This window comes from Eriocheir sinensis, unplaced genomic scaffold, assembly GCF_024679095.1.
Source record: "Eriocheir sinensis breed Jianghai 21 unplaced genomic scaffold, ASM2467909v1 Scaffold1378, whole genome shotgun sequence".
NCBI lineage: Eukaryota > Metazoa > Arthropoda > Malacostraca > Decapoda > Varunidae > Eriocheir > Eriocheir sinensis.
Genome location: NW_026110715.1, coordinates 30,676 through 49,620, shown reverse-complemented (window position 1 = coordinate 49,620; position 18,945 = coordinate 30,676). Strand labels below are relative to the sequence as shown.

Sequence of the window (18,945 nt, the reverse complement as noted above, 5' to 3'; positions counted from 1 at the left end):
CCCCCTTCCCCCCATCTTTGGAAGTCCGGGTATGCTGGAGTACTTAACTTTCACTATCGTTATTTTTTTTTCATTATCGTTTTCTGTCGCCTTGACATTACGAATAACGACACTGACCGACCAAGACTCCTTTTACTGTGTGTGTTTGTGTGCTGGGGAGGCGTGGAAAGCGGTTGGGGAGCAGCAGAGCAGAAGAGAAATGAAGAGAAGAGCAGAGAAAACAGAAGAAAGAGCAGAGGGAGAGAGAAGAGCGAAGTTAAAGCAAGCAAGATTGGAAACCAGTGAGAGCAAAATAAGCGGAATAGAGGAAAGAACAGTATGATGGAGCAAATAAATAGAAACAAAGAAGAGCAGAATATAGCAAAACAGAACAGAATGAAAAGAGAACAGAGTAAACATAAGAAGATATATAATAGCAGAACAAAGCAGAAAAGAATAGAGTACAGCAGACGAGGACAGACCAAGAACTAGAGTAGGGCAGAGCAAGATAGTGGAAAGGAACAATCCAGAGTATTAACGCGAGGGAAACTTCCGAGCCACGTCACCAGGGTCAACGCGACCTCTGATGGTGGGATTTTTTTTCTTCAGGGGATGACGTCACGGAAGAATTTCGATGTTTCCCACTGGCTTCATGTGCACGATTCCGTCTCCTTCGCTGACAATGTCTCGGGTTCTTTGTCTCAAACCGTCGACTTGGTGAAGACGATGCTTGTTTTTTTTCGTGGTCTAGAAGAAGTTTGTTGTGTTGCTTAATATTTGATGAGAAGAGAGAGAGAGGGAAAGAGAGACAAAGAGAGATGGTGCTTAAACTGAGGTGGATTTTGATTCTATTACATAAGCATTTCTTGTAACGGTTCTGCCTGGCGAATGAGATAACTAATTCACCGCTTGTAAGGATGGTGGTGAAGGGCAATTATCTTGTCTCACGATGCGATAGTTGTAACAGTTAGGAAGAAAAAATAATGCAGTGTTTGTGACGGTGATAGTGGTGATGGTGGTGGTGGTGGTGGTGGGAAAAGTGGCAGTGAAGGTCGGTGCTCTAACAGTATGCGGTAGTAGGTAGGATAGCTGTAGTTGTGGTAGTGAGGGAAGTAGATTGTGATATATGCTGGCGGAAGACTGGAGGTGTGGCGTGTGTAGGCCGTTTCAGTGGCGGTAATGATGATGATGATGAAGATATATTGTAATAGTGGTGGTGGTGGTAGAGATAAGTTGTCCTTTCTCTATATGCAGGAAGAATGTAGTGGGGGTGTTATGTGCGGGGGGGGGGGGGGGGCGGAAGAGAAGTCGTCCTTTCCCCATGCAGGAAGGCGTGAACATTATAATTATCGGCCCGCTGACCACTCACAGGTATTCCCTAACAAGTCTTACCTGTTGACCTCACTCACTCTCACTTTCTATACGTCTTCGCCTCACTACCTCAGCATCCTTCCCCCCATCCCACCCCTTTTACCTCTCCACACGTACTAAGAAGTTAGCCAATATTGACCACAGAGAAAACAAACACAAAAAGAATGGTCCAACACAAAGCAAATTCTATACGTATATTCGCTGACAAGAAGATGAAATACATAACCAAATCAGCACAGGAAAGGAGAGAATAGAAAGCAATAACAAAAAACAATGGTCCATCACAAAAGCATATTCAAGACTCCATATTCAGTAACAAAGAGTTGAAATACAGAACAAAATCAAGGTCAGTTTCTATAATAATCAGGTGATATTGTTTTTAAAGCTCCTCCCACCCTCACTTAGAAATTACTCCGCACTAAGCTACACCTCTCACCCACGCCCACTGTCCACCTCACCCCTCCTCATCCGTCTTTATTCATCCACACACACACCTGCACACTCCCACCCACACGGCCACTCCTTGTATCCCTCTCCTTTCCCCTCTGCCCATTCCACCACCTTCAATAACCAGGAAAGATGAGACATAAAGAAAGAAAGAAAGGGATAGACAGATAGAGAGAGAATGAGACCGAAAACAAAATCGATTCATACCAGGCTTAAGAGGTTTAAAGGGAGGGGATGCGAAGGTGGGGGAAGGAGGCGAAAGAGGGAAGAGAAAGAAAGAGGGAAAGGCGCATTTTTTTCCTTCTTATCTGGCATTCATCCCGCGGCTTCCCGGATGACATCCTCTCTGTCAAACAAGTTTAGTCCTGGTGTGTGTGTGTGTGTGTGTGGGTGTGTGTGTGTGTGTGTGTGTGTGTGTTCGCTCAGATCTCTCCCGCTTCGTCTGAGAAAAAAAACTTTCGAAAATAAAACTTCTGTGAGTGAAAATAAAGTTAATTAAAGTAAAACAAATGGTAAACTTAAGGAGAAACGCTGATGGCAGGTAGATAAACAGCTTACGAATGATGAAACAAACTCAAGACAAAAAATAACCAATGAAATAAGGCGAAGGAGATAAAAACAATCCACAAACACTATACCAAAATGTGTATTGGGAAGAAGGGTCGACTTGGAAGAGGGAGTCTGAGCGGGTAGGGTAGGGTAGGGACACGGGGCTGGGGAGGAAGGAAGGACCTGGAGGGAGGGTAGGGAGGGGAACTGAGGTAAGAGGCAGTAATGGATTGCAAGGGCGACTCATATTTATTTTTCTCTTCCCTCTCTATCTATATTGCTAGACGGTTTTTCTGTATAATTTATTTTTTGCCCCTGGGATGTTTACTGCGTCTATCCTCCTCGTACACTTTTACTAACATATCAACTCCCTCCTTCACGCACGCATTCCTTTACTCTTTTGTTCAACGTTACTCGGCGCCCTTCATCACAATGCAAAACAGATCAGCGTCAGCATTACCAACGAGCAAGACAGAAGCGGTAGTTCATGCACGGAATGTCTCGCACTCTTGACGAGGATACGGAGTGTGTGGAAATTGGGAGACGTTGACGGAAAAGGAGGAGGAAGAGGAAATATTTACCGGCAGACAAGTGGCGTTAGGAAACAGACAGGAAATTGCGATCGTGCAACCGTTAGGTGAATGTGAGTTTTCTGTTCGTCACTGCTTGCTGGGCGGTCTGTTTGGCTGTTTTTTGTCTGTGTCTGTCTCGTTGTCTTTTCTTAGTTATTCTCGTCTCGTCTCGTCTCGTCTTGTTTCGTCTCTCTCTCTCTCTCTCTCATTTATAAGGTATCATGGACATCAGAGAGACCTGATATGTAAATGGCTCTCTCTCACACACACACACACACACACACACACACATAGTTATACACAGATGCGCTTCTGAATAATTATATCATCACACCCACATGTGCACACACCTGAATCTCATAACACACACACACACACACACACACACACACGCCATTAAGAGGATCACTATCATCATCAGGGTAATATTTATATGTATACAGACCTAAACCTAACCCTTCCCCCCCATCCCCTCTCTTACTACTGTTACATCTACCACAACAACACCTTGCTTACGATATTTACCTGTCCCTAATGAGGCTTAATTTACCTCACCTGTGTTGCAGCCAGCCCGGGATAAAGGTAAGTGCCGGCTATTATTACCATGGTGTTATATCATCGCCATTATTACTGTCTTTTATCCGTATTGTTATTGTTTACATTGTCACTATTATCATTATTATTTACGATTCTATTGTTCTCATTGCTTCCCACATCCCTTCCATCCCCTCCCCTTTCCCGCACCATTCCCATCCCTCCCCTTCCTTCTCCTTCCCCTCCCTTTCATTTGCACCGTCATCGTCTCTATCATTACCACCGCCATTATATCTGTACCATGATTGTACTGAGCATTATTAGACAGTTTCCCATGATTGCTATCTTTCTTCCACCGTCTTTTCCACTCCCTGTCTCAAAGTCTTTGTTTTAGAATGTTTCACTGCCTATCTTTCGTTTTCCTTCCTTCTGTCATCCTAATTTTCTTCCGTTGGTTCTTTCCTTCTTTGTCTACTCGTTCTTCATAGTATCTATCTTCTTGTCTCTCTTCCTCTCTCTGTCATCTCCACGGTCTCTCCTCTCTCTTACTTTTCATTCCAACACCTCGGTCTTGTCTCTGTCTCCTTCTTCATCTTAGTTTCCTCTTTCCCTATCCAGTTTATCCAATCCCTCTGTCTTTCTGTTCTTTCCTACAATCTACCCTATTTCCTGTCCCTGTTCTCGTCTTTAGTTTCTCTTTCTCTGCTTTGCATCCTCGTCTCAAATCCGCCCTCCATCCTGTCTCCCGCACATGACAACTTGGTTCATCATCCTGTCTTCGCTTCTACATTCCTTCTCGCCCCTGCCAGGCCCGCTACGGGAGCTCATAACTCTCTCTTTTCTCTCTTCCTTCCCCTCGCTCTCTCGCCCTACTAACGCTTCGAGTACTTATGTAGCCTGTGAGACGCACCGCATGTTACTGCTGCCCCCATAACGCTTTAACTAGTGCAAAAAGGTGATATGCTTAGAGTAGTGAAACGGGGTGGAATGTGCATGATTAAGGAGGAAGAGGAGGAGTAGGACCGGTAGGAGGGGGGGAGAAGGAGGGAAAGAAGGCAGTGGACGGGGAGTTGGATACTTTTCACAAGAATCACGTTTCTGCACCACGCATGAGCCTCCACAAGACACGCACTCTCCACACATCCATGTCACACGTTAGTCGTTAGACACACGCGGCGCCACCCGGAACATAACATTGGTGTGAGACTTGCACCAACACCTGAAAGACCGCACACACACACACACACACACACACACACACACACACACACACACACACACACACACACACGAGAATTACATCACACACATATACAACGCCCTTTTAAACCTTGTCCGTGAACCAAGAACACACACACATACACAACTCTTGGTATACATAATTTCGTTTAAAGGACAGTTTTCTTTTCAATTCTTCAAGTTAGTCTGTGTCTCTGCTCTGCGTTGTATGCCTTGCTATAGGGGTAGTCTAGGTCTCTGCCTTGGTGTCAGGTGATGAGCGGCTGATTGGCAGGGACGCAGGGGGTCGGGAAGATCGGGGAGGTGATGGGTGTTGCCGCGCAGGTGTGTGTGTGTGGGTCGGTGATGTGGCTACCAGTTTATGGTGTACAGGTGTGTCTAAACTCTTATTAGTTACCAGCCAGATGTTTATATTCACGGCGTACACAGAAGAGCGATAGGATATTTTCTTTCTCGTATAGATAGATGGATAGATAGACAGGCAGAGGGAGAGAAGCGGGCATCCACCACTGGGGATTTCTGTACATTTTAACAGCGTCGCTCTAATTACAATGCAGAGGCAGGTGTGGGGCGTTGCGTCACCTGCCTGCCTTGTTTACTTCTGGGTGTGTCCCGCGGCCACCCGGACATTATGCCCGCCCACGCCCCGCCCACCCGGCATTCATGGGGGTGGGAGCGAGGTGAGGGTGGTGGTGGGTGGCTCCAGTGGGTGTTATGATGGTAGGACGGGAGTGTTGCCCTTTGCTCGGTGGTGGTGGTAGGCTGAGCAGTGACTGGCTGGGCAGGATAGTAACGGAACCTTTGCAGTAGAGGGGTGTGAACGGTGCGGGGACGTCCTTGCTTGCTGAAAGGTGTCAAAATGGTGCTGGTGCTGGCGCTGTGTTGGACTGGACGTTGGTTTCATTCTTGGTTGCTGCCTCTGTTAATAGTTTCGTGTCCTCCTCTTGTGAGGGGAGTCGAGAGGAATTGACGGGGCATGAGTCGCTTCTCTTGACTTGTCATTGCAGGTGTCAGGGCAATGTTAAGCTTCTTTGTCTTGCATTTGATTGAAATGATGACTTTTCCAGCGATGGGCATTGTTAGTCTGCATAGCATCTCTCTTCAAAGCCTACAACCTTCAACATGATACTTCAGCCTCACTAACCTCTTTCTCATGCACCTGTTCACTCTCCATTCCTAAACAGTACGGAAGGTTCTGTTCAGCATGCAGTGCTGTGAAGTCTGTAACAAGTATAACAGATTGCACTGCTGCTTGAACTGTTGAACCAGCTTACTTTCCGTTAGCTAACAGCATGTAATTACTTTTAAGATGCCAGTTGTCGGTATTCCATAGTTTAGGAACTGTTTCGATTTGGTCTGTCCTCCTGCTCTAAGTTTACAACACTCCCTTGTAGCTTTGCATGTGCCTCCGTTCCTTCGTCAGCGGAAGAACCTGTGACTTCAAGAGCATGATTATCACTAACCTATTTATGCCTGCCGCCTCATCGCACCCCAAACAACATCCTAACGCAAGCCTTCCTAACTTTGCACGTCAACTAACAAACTAATGCAAGCCTCGCTAACAGCTGCACGCCAAGAAACATACTAATTGAGCCTGCTTTTGCCTCGCTTGCCAAGGAACATACTAACGCAAGCCTTCATAGTCTTCCTAACCAAGAACACTGGCCATCCTGTACCCTGCCATAAATCCCACGCCAAGCAACACACTGCCGGAAGTCTTCATGAACCTTGTACATTCTCACATCCTTCTCCATGGAAGACAATGGTAGATATTGTGTGTTTTCTGTCCCCACAAGGCTATGCCACGACGGGTCGGTCGAAGCCTCCCACAACCCGGCGGGCGTGAGGCGGAGCCGGTCCTTCCAGGTGGGTTCAGGCAGGGTGGACGAGGAGGACCCCCCGCCGCTCAGCAAGGACTCTCTCTCCGGTCAGGTTTCACGCTACGTTCGTGAACTCGAAAAGGGAATACAGATGACGGTAGAAAATATGATGCCCAAGAAACACCCTCTCCTCCAGGGCGAACACCTCAAGCCCCCGCCCAGTCCCTCCAAAGACTCCAGCCACTCTGGTCGAAGACTCATCTTGGAGCGGCGTCCCAGGACCGGCGCCCCGCCAGCTCGCCCAGCGACTCTGGCGGTGACGGCACGACCAAGCTTGAGTTTGATGACCGATCGTCTGGCCGACACTCCGACAACTCCTCGACGCAGCGCCACTCAGACACCGCCTCTGACATTGTCCTGGACGCAGAAAAAATACAGCCTGAGGGCGATGATTACAAGTTGGTCTTCATCAGCTCTGACTCTTCTACGGACTCTGAGCTGAACTCCTCCATAGATTCTGACACTTGGCTCACCTCGAGGCGGGTGTCGAGTATGAGCGCCGTGAACGACTGACAACTCTGGCTTCATCGACGAGAGTGACTGGGATTACTAGAGTCGCAGTCTCAGGCGGGGCGGCAGCGGCGGGCGAAGGGCGCTGCCCCGCGCGTCACTGCCCCGACCCGTGTGGACGCCTGCGTCATGACAGACGGCGAGTACCTGAGCGGTGGTGGATCTGAGGGGGAGGAGGACAGCGAAGCCGAACTGTCACTCCGAGTGCCTTCTCCCGCCAGCTCCCCCTCCCACCTTCGGCATGACAGTGGGGTCAGCACGGAGAGTCCGGAGACAGACGACACAGCCACGCCCGTCCCCAGCCAACCCATCCTGGGCCCCCTGGGTGCTATGGATACAAGGGATATTCACGCTATGTTGCGCCAGACGGAGGCAGTGCAAGCTGAGGCTCGTTTCCAGGCGGCCCTGATGGGCGCCTTCACCCCTTCAGAACCTGCTCACTGCTATTACCGGCGGGCGTTGGTTCAGGCTGAACAACTCCACCTGCAACTCGGCTGAACGGTCCACGAGTGAAGTGTCTTGCCACGACCAAGCACGTGACGCGGGCACTCCCCAAGAATCTCCTGCTCTTCGAGAATATCGCAATAGAGTCTTAACGGAAATACAGAATTACTACGGTGTCAACCCAGGCCTGCCGCTGGCTGTGGCTGCCTGCACACGCAACAGCGTCCACGCCCGGCCCCTGATGTTCCTCCCTCCTTATCTCGATTATCTTATCAGAGGAGAACCAAGCCAACGAGAGAGGTTGTGAACACGACGCCAGTATGAGAGCTGCGCCTGCACCGGCGGGTACTACACCTGTGCGCAAGTCTAGCTGGACATTTGTATACAGACTGACCCAGACCCAGCTGTCCTCACCTCCAGTTTTGAGGAGCCGCCAGCCTCTGCGTCTCCAGAACAGCCTTCTCCTCCGCCAGGCTGCTGTGAGGCCCTCTCACCGCCAGCCCGCCACACAGGCCACTAGATTACCAACAATAACGAAGGATACAGCTAAGGCCGCAAGGATACAGCGCGTCCTGCGGCAGAGGTGGAGGTGACGGCGGTGTTAGGGTTGAGAGAGGTGGGAGGTGGGGGCCGGGAGCGAGGGGGTAAGCCACTCCCCCAGCTGCCTCACCCTACCTTCCACCGCACTTCACGCTCAGTCGAGAGACTCAGTCGCGCACCCGTCCGACCTGGAGACGGATGAGAGGCTCTGGAGAACAGTTCCTGTGTCAGTAGTGATCTCGGGGGAGTCTATGAGTGATTTTGAGTACAAAGACGACCCTAGTGAACGCGGGGAGGTGTTGTGAGTAAAGTGAAGGTGAAAATGAACGCAAAGATGGTGGAATCCGTGTATTAGAAACAGAGGGCAGCAGGGAGCATGGCGGCCAAGGAGTGGGGAGGAGGAGGCGCCTTGGTCCCCCTGCATAGCAGCAGCCAACACCACGCACGCACTGCCCAGCACACGCCTGCCAGCACCACTGCCCCAGCCCTCCCCTGCCATAGCCATGAACGCAGCACGCCCTCCACAGGTCACCCTCCCCCAGGACCAGCTCCATCCTGCAGGAGACGGAGACCTCGACGCCTGTGAAAGAGTAATCCAGGTGGAGGACGCGCCTTCCAGCCCGTCTCCTGCCCCGCCCTTCCTTCTCAACTTCGGGAAGGGTGTGGAGGCGCCCTCGAGTGGCACGAGTGAAGGTGAGGACACAGACGAAGACGTGCATGTGTCTCGGAGCTACGACATCACCGGCGAGGGTGGAGGCAGCGGAGGAGGCAGAACACAGCGGCCCGGAGGAGTCTGTCCCGGGCCTCCTGCAAGTGGAAAATGACTCCTCCTCATCCTCCGGGGACAGCGACACCGACGAGGACAAGCACGTCAGCAAAAAATACAACCTCACAAGGTCATCTTCATCTGAGTCCGATTTAGCTCAATCAGACACGGACGCCCTGAGGACTCGAGCCCAGTACAGCAGCCGGCGAGGAGCCGCCCGTGGAGGCTGTGAACCCTGACGTGAGCCTCGAGATGGTGGACGGCCGAGGCTGGCCTTATCAAGGAGGAAGAAGGAGGGAGGAGAAGAAGTGGCGGTGGAGGCCATAAATCAACAAATCTGTGATCTCACATTGAACGACACTGTTATTCAAACGGAGGGCGGACGGCAGCTGAGGACGCCTCCGCCCCAGGAGGTGGATAATGCGGAGGTGAAGGATGAAGTGGATAAAGCAGATAGTTTTAAAGTAAATTCTAGTGAAAAGGACGAGAGGAGAGCGAGTGTAAAGGTAGCAGCTGTGTGCAGGCTGGCGAGGCGTACCTGAGTGAGGGAGGGAGGGAAGCCTCAGGTGTGCTGGCGGAGGTGGGTGACGGCGGCGCAGTCTGTGTGGCGGAGGAAGTGTGGGAAAGGACTAGTGAAGTGCTGAGGGGAAAATGTGATCAACATGAGGATGTGAAGGAAGCATTATGAAGAAATTCAGGGAAAGGATGGTAGCGATGAAAATACGAGGAGGAGATTGGGAGTGGGAGCAGCGCGGAGAGTTTGGTGCTGAATAATGTAGTGAGTCCAGGTGAGGGAGAGGCTGAGAGCGAGGCCACGGCTGGCTTGAGGCGCCAGCTGTGGACCATGAAACTGCTCCTCAGGCTGACATTACTCCGGAGGCAGAAGAACCAAGCTCTGCTGATATTTTTGACGTGGAGTGTGAGGAAGAAGTGACGGGCTCAGTAGAAGCGGCTCAAGACGTGGAGACTGAGGTTACGACGGGGCGGCACCAGTGTGTGAGGAGCTGCCAGTAACAGCTGATGCAACAGTACCCTCTGACACCGGCGCTCCTGAAAGTCCAGCCACTGAAAAAGAGGAGGAGGAGGAGGAGGTGGCAGGTGAATCAAGCTCTGAGGCAATTCAGGAAGAGCTGGGGCAGGAACTATGGAGTCACCTGCCGAAGGAGAGAACACAAGACACACCATCGTCAACTGATGACGCTGCTACCACCAAAGAAGACACACAGCTGCTCGAGATATCTGAGGAGACTGAAAGAGAGACTGATGGACTCTGTGAAGGGATGTGGAGGAGAAAGGAGGAAGAGGGAAAGGGTGCCTTGCCTCAAGGCCCGAGCGTGCCTGGCATCCAAGTGAGAGTAAAGACCACCTCCGGAGAAAGTGAAGGGCCGGAGTCTGATGCTGAAAGTAAGTCGGCGGCGGCTGTGTCGGGTAAGAGCTCTGAATCTGCTGGCACGAGTGCCGACACCGGAAGTGAGCAAGTGGAACACAGCGGTTCTGCTCTCAGTGGTGGCGGCCACACGGCAGTAACTCATGACTCGCATGCGGGCCTGCACGCGCCTCCCGCCGCTCCCAACAGTGACAGCATCGTTTGCACAGAGGCCGCGGAGCCTGAGGATCCAGAGCAAGTGAACGGCCAGGGCGATGACGTGATACTCGAGTGTGGTGATACCAAAGTGAAGGAGTTGAGTGGTGAGGGAGAGTCCAGCGAGTCTGGCCATTCGAGTGCTGGTGAGAGGAGGAGGAAGGGACGACCTTGGCAACGTGGTGAAGATCAGTGTGACTGAAGGAAACGACAGTCAGCACGAGGACGACGGCGTCAGCATCCCTGTCAATGTGGTGGGCAGCGAGGAGCGGGGCAGGAAGTGACAAGGTTTGCTGTGCGGCGGGTGCGTTCCCCGAGATAGTGTCCCGCCACACGCCCCAGTACCCTCCCTGACGCGCCAAGAGGTCCTCCTCCTCGGACGGCGTCTCCTCCTCCTCGGACATCGACAGATCTGACGCCGATGCGAGCGACTCTGCCGACACCGTAGTAGAGGGCGGAAAGCTGCATGCCGAGCTGCGTAGATTTGCTCAACAACAACGTCGCCGCGACCACGACGACAAGGGCTGTGACTCAGACGGACCTCATCAGCTGACTCGGTCCTTCAGGGCGCTGACAGTGAGTCGCAGTGCTCAGACAACAGTGAGGAGGGAACTTGGTGTCCATTGTGTCCGTCGATGAAGACGACCACAGCAATCGTCTGGCCTCGCAGGGCAGGATCTATATCAGGTCAGACTCCACAGACTCTGACGTACAGATCAAGCCCACCTGCATCGTCGTGACGGGGTCGTCGGGGGCTGAGTCGGGTGAAGATCTCGATGCTGATGTTGAGGGCAGCAATACGGACCGTAACATCAAGAAAGATGGTAATGACGTGACCATCCTGGAGGTGACGAGTGACGTGCGGCGCGGCCACGTCATGTCAGTACACGTGACTAGTCCAGACTCCTCGCGCAGTGCGTCGCCTGCCCGGAGGAGTCAGGTGAGCGAGTTGCAGTCCATGATACTCACTACTCGCGAACGACAACAACAATTCCGTCGTTCTCCGACAGAATCTTCTTCCAGCCTTGCCAACTACTTCACGCTCACCTTAGGCACAGACTCCTGCATCGCCCTGCGGAGGCTCAACAAGACGCCTGAGATCCGTCGACGTAAAGTTGAGCGGCCTGAGTCTGTGGAGTCTCCTACGGCACCAAGTCCAATAAGTCCAGCCCAGACTCCAGACCACCTGAGGGGATCTGCTGGCCTACGAGGAGCACCATGGCATCGACATCGGGATGAGTTCAACAGCCAGCCACAGGAGGCTGACTCTTGGGAGGACGGAGACAGAGCCGTCTCCTTCCTGACGAGGCCGAATTTGAAGAAGACGTCTCCTTCGACGAAAATAATCAAAGCTTCGCCGAGGAGATGAGTTCGACGGGAAGACATTTACATGGATCGTGAAGTGGAAGGAAGATTTGATTCAATTGAGGACGGCGAGTCAATAAACAGCGAGTCTAATTACAGTGAATCTTCAGGTGACGAAGCCTGCGATAGAGAGGACGAACTTCGGGGTTACTATAACAGAGCTATTGACTTCACGCCCACACCATCATTGAGGAGAGCTGTGAGGAGAGCGACTATGAGAGGAAGCCGAGGGAGGAAGATTCTTTGAAAGCTGACCCTTCAGAGCTAGAAAATATTTTACTTCGACTTAGGCAACGGACCCGCCGACCCCAAGAAGTACGCCAATGAGGAGAGTGAGTACAGCGACACCTTCTCAGAGACGTCGAGCTCCATCTTCAGCGAAGGGGTTGACATCGATTCTAAATATGACGAGGAAACAGACCCGGCAGAGCTCGCGTCATCAAGATTGGAGAAATACTTCTTGACAGAGTTCATGTTCGAGCGACAGCCCTCCATCAGGTCAATGGGCGAGGATTCTGAGCTCCACACAGACGAAAGTGGCTCCGTTGGCAGTGACTCCGAAGGTTCTCCCAGCCCAGAACAGCTGAGGAAAAAGGTTGTTATGAGGCGGCCTCGGGGTTTCGTACAGGAGTAGCCAATAGATGCCTGGTGTCTAGCGGTGACAGGTACGACGGAGCCCCCAGCGACGGCTCTCATCACTCAGAAGGGGACGACGTGGAGAGGACGATGGTTAGTGGGGAGGACGAGGCCTCCACGGAGTCTGAGGAAACAGCCTTTGACAAGGGAGATGGTCAGTTTGACACGATAAAAAGAAGGAAAAAGAAAAAGAACTCTGGCGACTATTCTGACAAGAAATCGGATAGTGATAAAAGTGAACTGAAAGTTGTTGAACAGCAGCATGACGCCGATCACAGGGAGGACCTGAGTGAGCTAAAGAACGCCGAGGCACTGAAGTCACTGATGCACGAAGGAGAAAAGGTGACGAAACGCGTTACAATAGACTTTGATAAAGACTTCAGAGATAAGTGTGACGAGAGGATGGAAAAAGAAGGGGACCTTTCTGACCGGAAATACCAAAGTCGAGACAGTGGATTCATTGGCAGCTCGGATGACCTTCTGAAAGACAAGCCTGAAGACTCCAGAGATCAAAAAGGACGCTCCTCCTCGGAGTCCAGTGTGGACGACGGCGAGGCGTCCTCAAAAAGAACGGACAGCCTACAGGTGTCAACGGGCAAGAATGGCGAAGGTAAAGGTGACAGCTTTGACAACGACAGCAACAACAACAAGTCTGAGACGGAGGAGCGAAGCAGCGGGGACGGGAAGGTGTCAAGGTCCAGCACGGGCTCCTCCGTCGACCTGACGCCTTTCTGCCCCGATAAGATGAGAAACAAGATTTGCCGGAAAGATTCCTTCAACAACTGGAGTTCGGACGAGGAGACCAACATGATGATGAACAAGATGCGCGCCTTCTTCAAGACGATGATCAGCAACAACCGCGAGGCCCCGAAGGGACAAAGAGTGAAGCCGCCTCAGCTGCTGGCCTTCGAGGCGAAGCTCACCAACCTGATGAAGACGGTGCCCGGCATCAACGACGAGCAGGTGAAGGAGATCGTCGAATACCTGAGCTCCGAGGACACCTGGAGCGACTCTTACGACTCCTCAGATTACACGAGCAGTGATTTGGAGGGCGCCTATGCTCTGCTCGATCAGGCTGATCCTGAAATGAGAAGTGACCTCCAAGAACAAATTTCTGCCTCGTGTCAACAAATAATTCAGAAATTTGATCAGAGTCGTGAGCCGAGCGACACTGACAGCGCTCACTCCCTCACCCGCTCAGAGAGTTCAGAAGACGCGTCGCCCTCCAGCAAGGACACTGTCTTCGTTTACCAGCGGCTCATGTCCTCCATCTCTCGCCTCAAGCCAGACAGTGACTGGGAAGCATTGGCTCTGGCTCCCAGGGTGCCTCTCCTCCCTCCTGGCCAAGGTAATGCACCACATCGGCAACAGGCTCGTGGCACTCATGCACGAGGTGTCGGGCAGCGAGAACGGCGATGACGACTCACTGAGCGGCGGCCACCCCGTCACCTCCAGCCCCAAGGTTCCACTTTTCCTCCCGAGGAAGCACAAGTCTGTAGAGTCCATCTCAGACTCCTCACTGGACAAAAGTTCATTGACTAGCACCAGTTTCGAGTCTGAGGACAGCCCCACCGACACCGAACAGTCCCCAGAGTCCGACCCAGGCACCCCCAAGGCCCGCAGCCAGAGACAGGGACAGGGGCCACTTTCTGTTATCAGCGAGCGATCCTCAGCCGAAGACTTCACCTCCTTGGAGAGTCAGCGCACGGTGTTCGCCTCACACGACTCTCCCCGTCACCAGATACGTCCAGACGCCGCTCGGCCCCAGCAGAGTGCGTCATCTGAACGGAGCCTGGAGGAGCGGGGCGTCACCAACATCCAATACTTCGTGACGGAAGGCAGCAACAACGAGGTGGAGGTGTGGCAGAGCGTCACTATCGACGAAGATAAATTCGATGCTCGAGAACACCACGGCGTCCCCCGCACCCGCCGCAGCGCCCGGAGGCAGGAGACAAGGAAAGCAAAGAGCCACATGAGCCTTGAAAAAATCCACCAGGAGGATGTTAAGGCCACAGGGGAGAGGTCAGAATCACTTGGTGACTTGCTCGACCGTGTTCGCTCCTCAGAGTTCTCCAGTAGCTACGAGCAGTTAGACTCAGACTCCACACTCAAGGCCTCAGACTCCCTCGATCGGCACATTTGTAGCAGTTCCTCAAACTTTCGCCTCAACGCCTCCAGTCGAGGCTCCCTCACCACCAGCAGCCGAGGCAGCTTGGCGGCGTCTAGTCGTGGCTCATTGAATGCCGGGTCCTGAGGCTCCTCCAAGGCTCCTCAGGCCCTGAGGAAGAGGAAGAGAAAAAGCCGAACAAGTTAAACTTCTTCCGATACGCGCGACGGTCGTCCATGCCGGACACCAGCAAGGACCGCATGTCCCCGGAGGTGCGGTCCACTACTCTACCTCGATCAAATCCGACCCAGGTGGCCTCCACGGCCTCCCTCCCTCGATCTCAGTTCGCTCTACTCAACAAAACTCCTCCGTCCGTCACCACCTCCACGCACACCACCGTATCTTCCCCGGCCTCCACCCTGGAGAGGCTGGCGGGGATGGGCTCGTCGGTTCCCCGCTCCGCCAGGTACCACGCCCCCGGGTACCGACCTCCTCCCTCCACCACTCCCAAGCGTACCGTCTCCACCCCGGGGCTCTCTTCCTTCAGGAAGGACACATTCAGCTGGGCGCGTCAAGGTAAGACACGTGTGTTTATTTTCAACCCTGACCTCAGGGTCAATGTTTTTTTTCCAGAATGTCCGTGTCTTATACTGACGTCACTGTGATGTCATGTCCAGGCATTGAAGACTCTTGCCGTGTGTTTGTTCACTTAATTGAATTTAACCTAGTTTTATGATATGGAAGGTTAAGTGAGGTGTGTCAAACAAACAGAAATATAAAACAAAGTTATGCAAATAACAATGTAAAACATAATTACGTAAGTCGTAGTAATTTTGCCTCATATGGAGGTACTCGCGCGCGCTAAAAAATAAGTTGAGTGTCGTCTAAGAGACGTTATGGCTCGAGAGGAGTGTGCGGGCGCCTTGCCTGAAAACTAAACTAAACGTCGGCGAGAAGCTTGATTGTAATGGTCAATGCCAGTGTGACTTATAAGATGTCGTGCTCTCACACTCACAGGAACCCACGGGCGATACATTCCTCTGTAACCACTACAGTCACCCACCTTGACTGTTACGTGTTTCCCTTCCCATGAGTCACACTCATGCACCAGTCAAGTCTACACACACACACACACACACACACACAAAGACACGCACAAACAAGATCTATCACAAAACAGTACTGCACCTAATCAGTTTACGTGTAGGGGCCGTGCATTCCTCCCCGCCTCCTCGGCACCCACATCGCTCCCTGGTGTGACGAGGCTGCCGGCGGGGGCCCTGACCACCCCCCATGACAGTAGCATAAGGAGCACGCCTGCATCTCCCGTTACTTAGCCGAGAGAGAGGAAGGGAGGGAGGGGGAGTTGACTGACCATCGTGCTTGCGACCCGCCAGTCTAAGTATTACAGTGCTTCGTCACTAAACGTGTAACTGTGAAGCGTTTTGCTGTGAGAGAGAGAGAGAGAGAGAGAGAGAGAGAGAGAGAGAGAGAGAGAGAGAGAGAGAGAGAGAGAGAGATGCTGCAGGACACAACACGCGCCATTCGTTCAGTTAGGTGTGTGTGATGCATAATAAACTTGTCGCGGCGCCGTGCTCGTCGAGGTCAAACCACTGCACAAGGGCGTGACCTCAATAGCGCCGGCATCAGTTTGTGTACCGAGAGGCAGGGTTCTGGAGCCGCTCCTGTTTGCGTTTAGACTGTTACCGACTCAGAAAAAGAGAGGAATGGGAAACAGTGACCCTCGTTGAAGATTAATTGTCGAAGTTAGCCCACTACATAAGGGATCTCACTAACGCATCCATCGGCCCCTAACACAAAGCGAGATTCTGGTGCCACTTCTGTTTACCTTAAGAGAGTAAAGTAGGAAAAAGTAAAAGGAAAATTAAATCATAGCACGAGATGAAGCTATTTTTTTTAAGGTTTGCTCACCTCACCAACGCATCCATCGCCTAACATAAAACAAAGTGGGATTCTGGTGCCGCTTCTGTTTACCTGTAGAGAGTTACCTGTGCCGGAGCAAAGGGAAAAGGAAATCATAACACGTGATGAAGCTGAATTGTCGAGGTCAGGCCGCTACACAAGGGCGTGACCTCAATCACGCGTCACCACAGCGGGATTCTGATGACTCTCCTGTTTACCTTTTAACTGCTGTCTGTGCCAAAATAAATAAAAATGGAACCCTTGACAGGCGATGAAGCTAACTTGTCATGATGACGCCTCCACTGCATGTCTTACCTAATGGCGAGACTGGTGCTTCTTCTATTTAGCCTTTTCAGTGTTACTTATACCAAAACAAAAATAAGAAAAAGAATCCGTGACAGGCGATAAAGTTAGTGTCTCAGTCATTCCAGTACATAATAGTTCCTTCATTGCACAGCGTACCTAATGGCGAGACTCTGGTGGCCCCCCTGATTGCCATATAAGAGTTAGCTACGCAGAAGTGAAGGGAAAGGAAACCGTAACGCGCGTCGAAGCTGCTCGTCATGTTAGCAAGTGTGGTAAGCAAGCGGCTGAGGGCGGAGCAACATCAGCTTTGTTCGAGGAGAAAACAGAAACAACTTCAGCTCCCTCACCCCCGTCAGGCGTGCCACCAGTAGCAGGAGGGACGCACACCAAGGGTACCAACATAAGCAAGTCGTGCTAGTAGATCGAGGCTGGACTTGTTAATCGTAACGGAAAGGGCCGCTAGTCTCTCCTTCCTCGTCTCCCACGTCATTCCTTAAGGCAGTTCACTTGACTTGTTGTTCGTTCCTCCCTCGCTCTTTACACACACACACACACACACACACACACACGATAAGTCGAGTGCGTGTGTACGTATATTGCATCATCATTAAGTGGTTGTTGACTGACATAATTCTGTGTGCTTAGAAATATCTGCTCTTCCGCTTATATTGAGTGCCAGTCACTTGTCACCACTCTCTCTCTCTCTCTCTCTCTCTCTCTCTCGCCCGTGATCGCCCCCACCCACGTAGTATAGCATCGATCAATAAACCGTTAACAGTCTGCAGGAGGGGGCGCCGGGCAGCCAGGTGTGAGGGCTCGCGGGCCCCTCCTCCCTGCACACCTGGCCGGGGAGAACGCGATACCTGTAGGAGGCGGCGACCCTTTCTAGCAACAGTACTATAAAAAAAGGAAAAAAAATACTCCGGTTTGCGACGTTAGGCCGTTCATTTACACTCTTTTCCTGTCTCCAAGCCGTTCATTTCGTAGTATCTCTTGCGTGTGTGTGTGTGTGCTACAAAAAAAAAGAAAAAAAATGCTCTGGTTAGCGACGTTAGGCCGTTCATTTACTCCCTTTTCCTGTCTCCAAGCCGTTCATTTCGTAGTATCTCTTGTGTGTGTCTGTGTGTGTGTGTGTGTGTGTGTGTGTGTGTGTGTGTTTATTACATTCTTTCCCCTAGAGCTATTTGCCGCCATTCATTTTTTTCCACGTTCCATTCTCTCTCTCCCTCTCCCTCTCTCCCCTTCCATCCATCTGTTAGAATTATTCCATTATACTTTCCGTCTCTTTCACTCATTTGGTGCTGATGGTGATGTTTGTTTGTTTGTTTGTTTGTTTATCTCCATCCACTTACCTCAGCCTCAAATGTGAATGGTTTGTACTTTTTTTTTCTTCCTTTCTCGGTCCGTTTGTGTGTGTATGAAATTTGTTTGGTCTCTCTGACGTGTAATTTATGCAGGTGACTCGCATTCCTCCGCCCTCGTGGCCCGTGCGATCCACATGCTAGGCTCTAAAGCATCTACCCTCATCTCCTTATTCGTCTCTCTCTCTCTCTCTCTCTCTCTCTCAAGTACTCATTTTCTCCCTTTCTCTCCCACCACCCAAGCCGCCCCCCGTTCACCTTACCCAACCTTCTCCTACCCTCACTTTCACCCCTCCCCGTCCACACACACACACACACACACACACACACACACACACACACACACACACACACATACACACACACACACAGAGTTAAAAAAGAAAAAAAAATAATCACACCTTTCCGTGGAACTTTCCTTTCGGCTCAAGTTCACGATTTCGTTCCCGTTGTGACTCACCGACGTTTTCTTTTTTTTCTTTTTTACTGGACTATAGAAAACAAATCCACATGGCGTCGTCTTGATTTCCCTTTTTTTTTTTTTTTTTGCTGCGTGTTTTCTGTGGTTTGTTATTATTCCGGTTCGTTGGAGGTTCATTTATCATGTTAACTTTTGTGATTTCTCTTCCCTTGCACTGTGTTCGTACTTCAGGTCTCTCTCTCTCTCTCTCTCTCTCTCTCTCTCTCTCTCTCGTGAGGAAGGCCAAGGCGGTAAAAAGAAAAACGTAGCGGTCTTCAGGTGCGGTTCCCGGCCGAAAGAATATAAGGTTGTGACGAAAAATGTCGCCGTGAGCGTCGGCAAGCACACCTCCTCCCTCCCTTTCCTCCTCTCCC

At 51.6% G+C, this 18,945-nt stretch overlaps 1 pseudogene; it reads left to right on the top strand.

Annotated features, from left to right (window-relative positions):
- The first annotated feature begins 5,550 nt into the window (after positions 1-5,550).
- Positions 5,551-17,884, top strand: LOC126989915 (uncharacterized; annotated as a pseudogene).
- Positions 17,885-18,945: the final 1,061 nt, after the last annotated feature.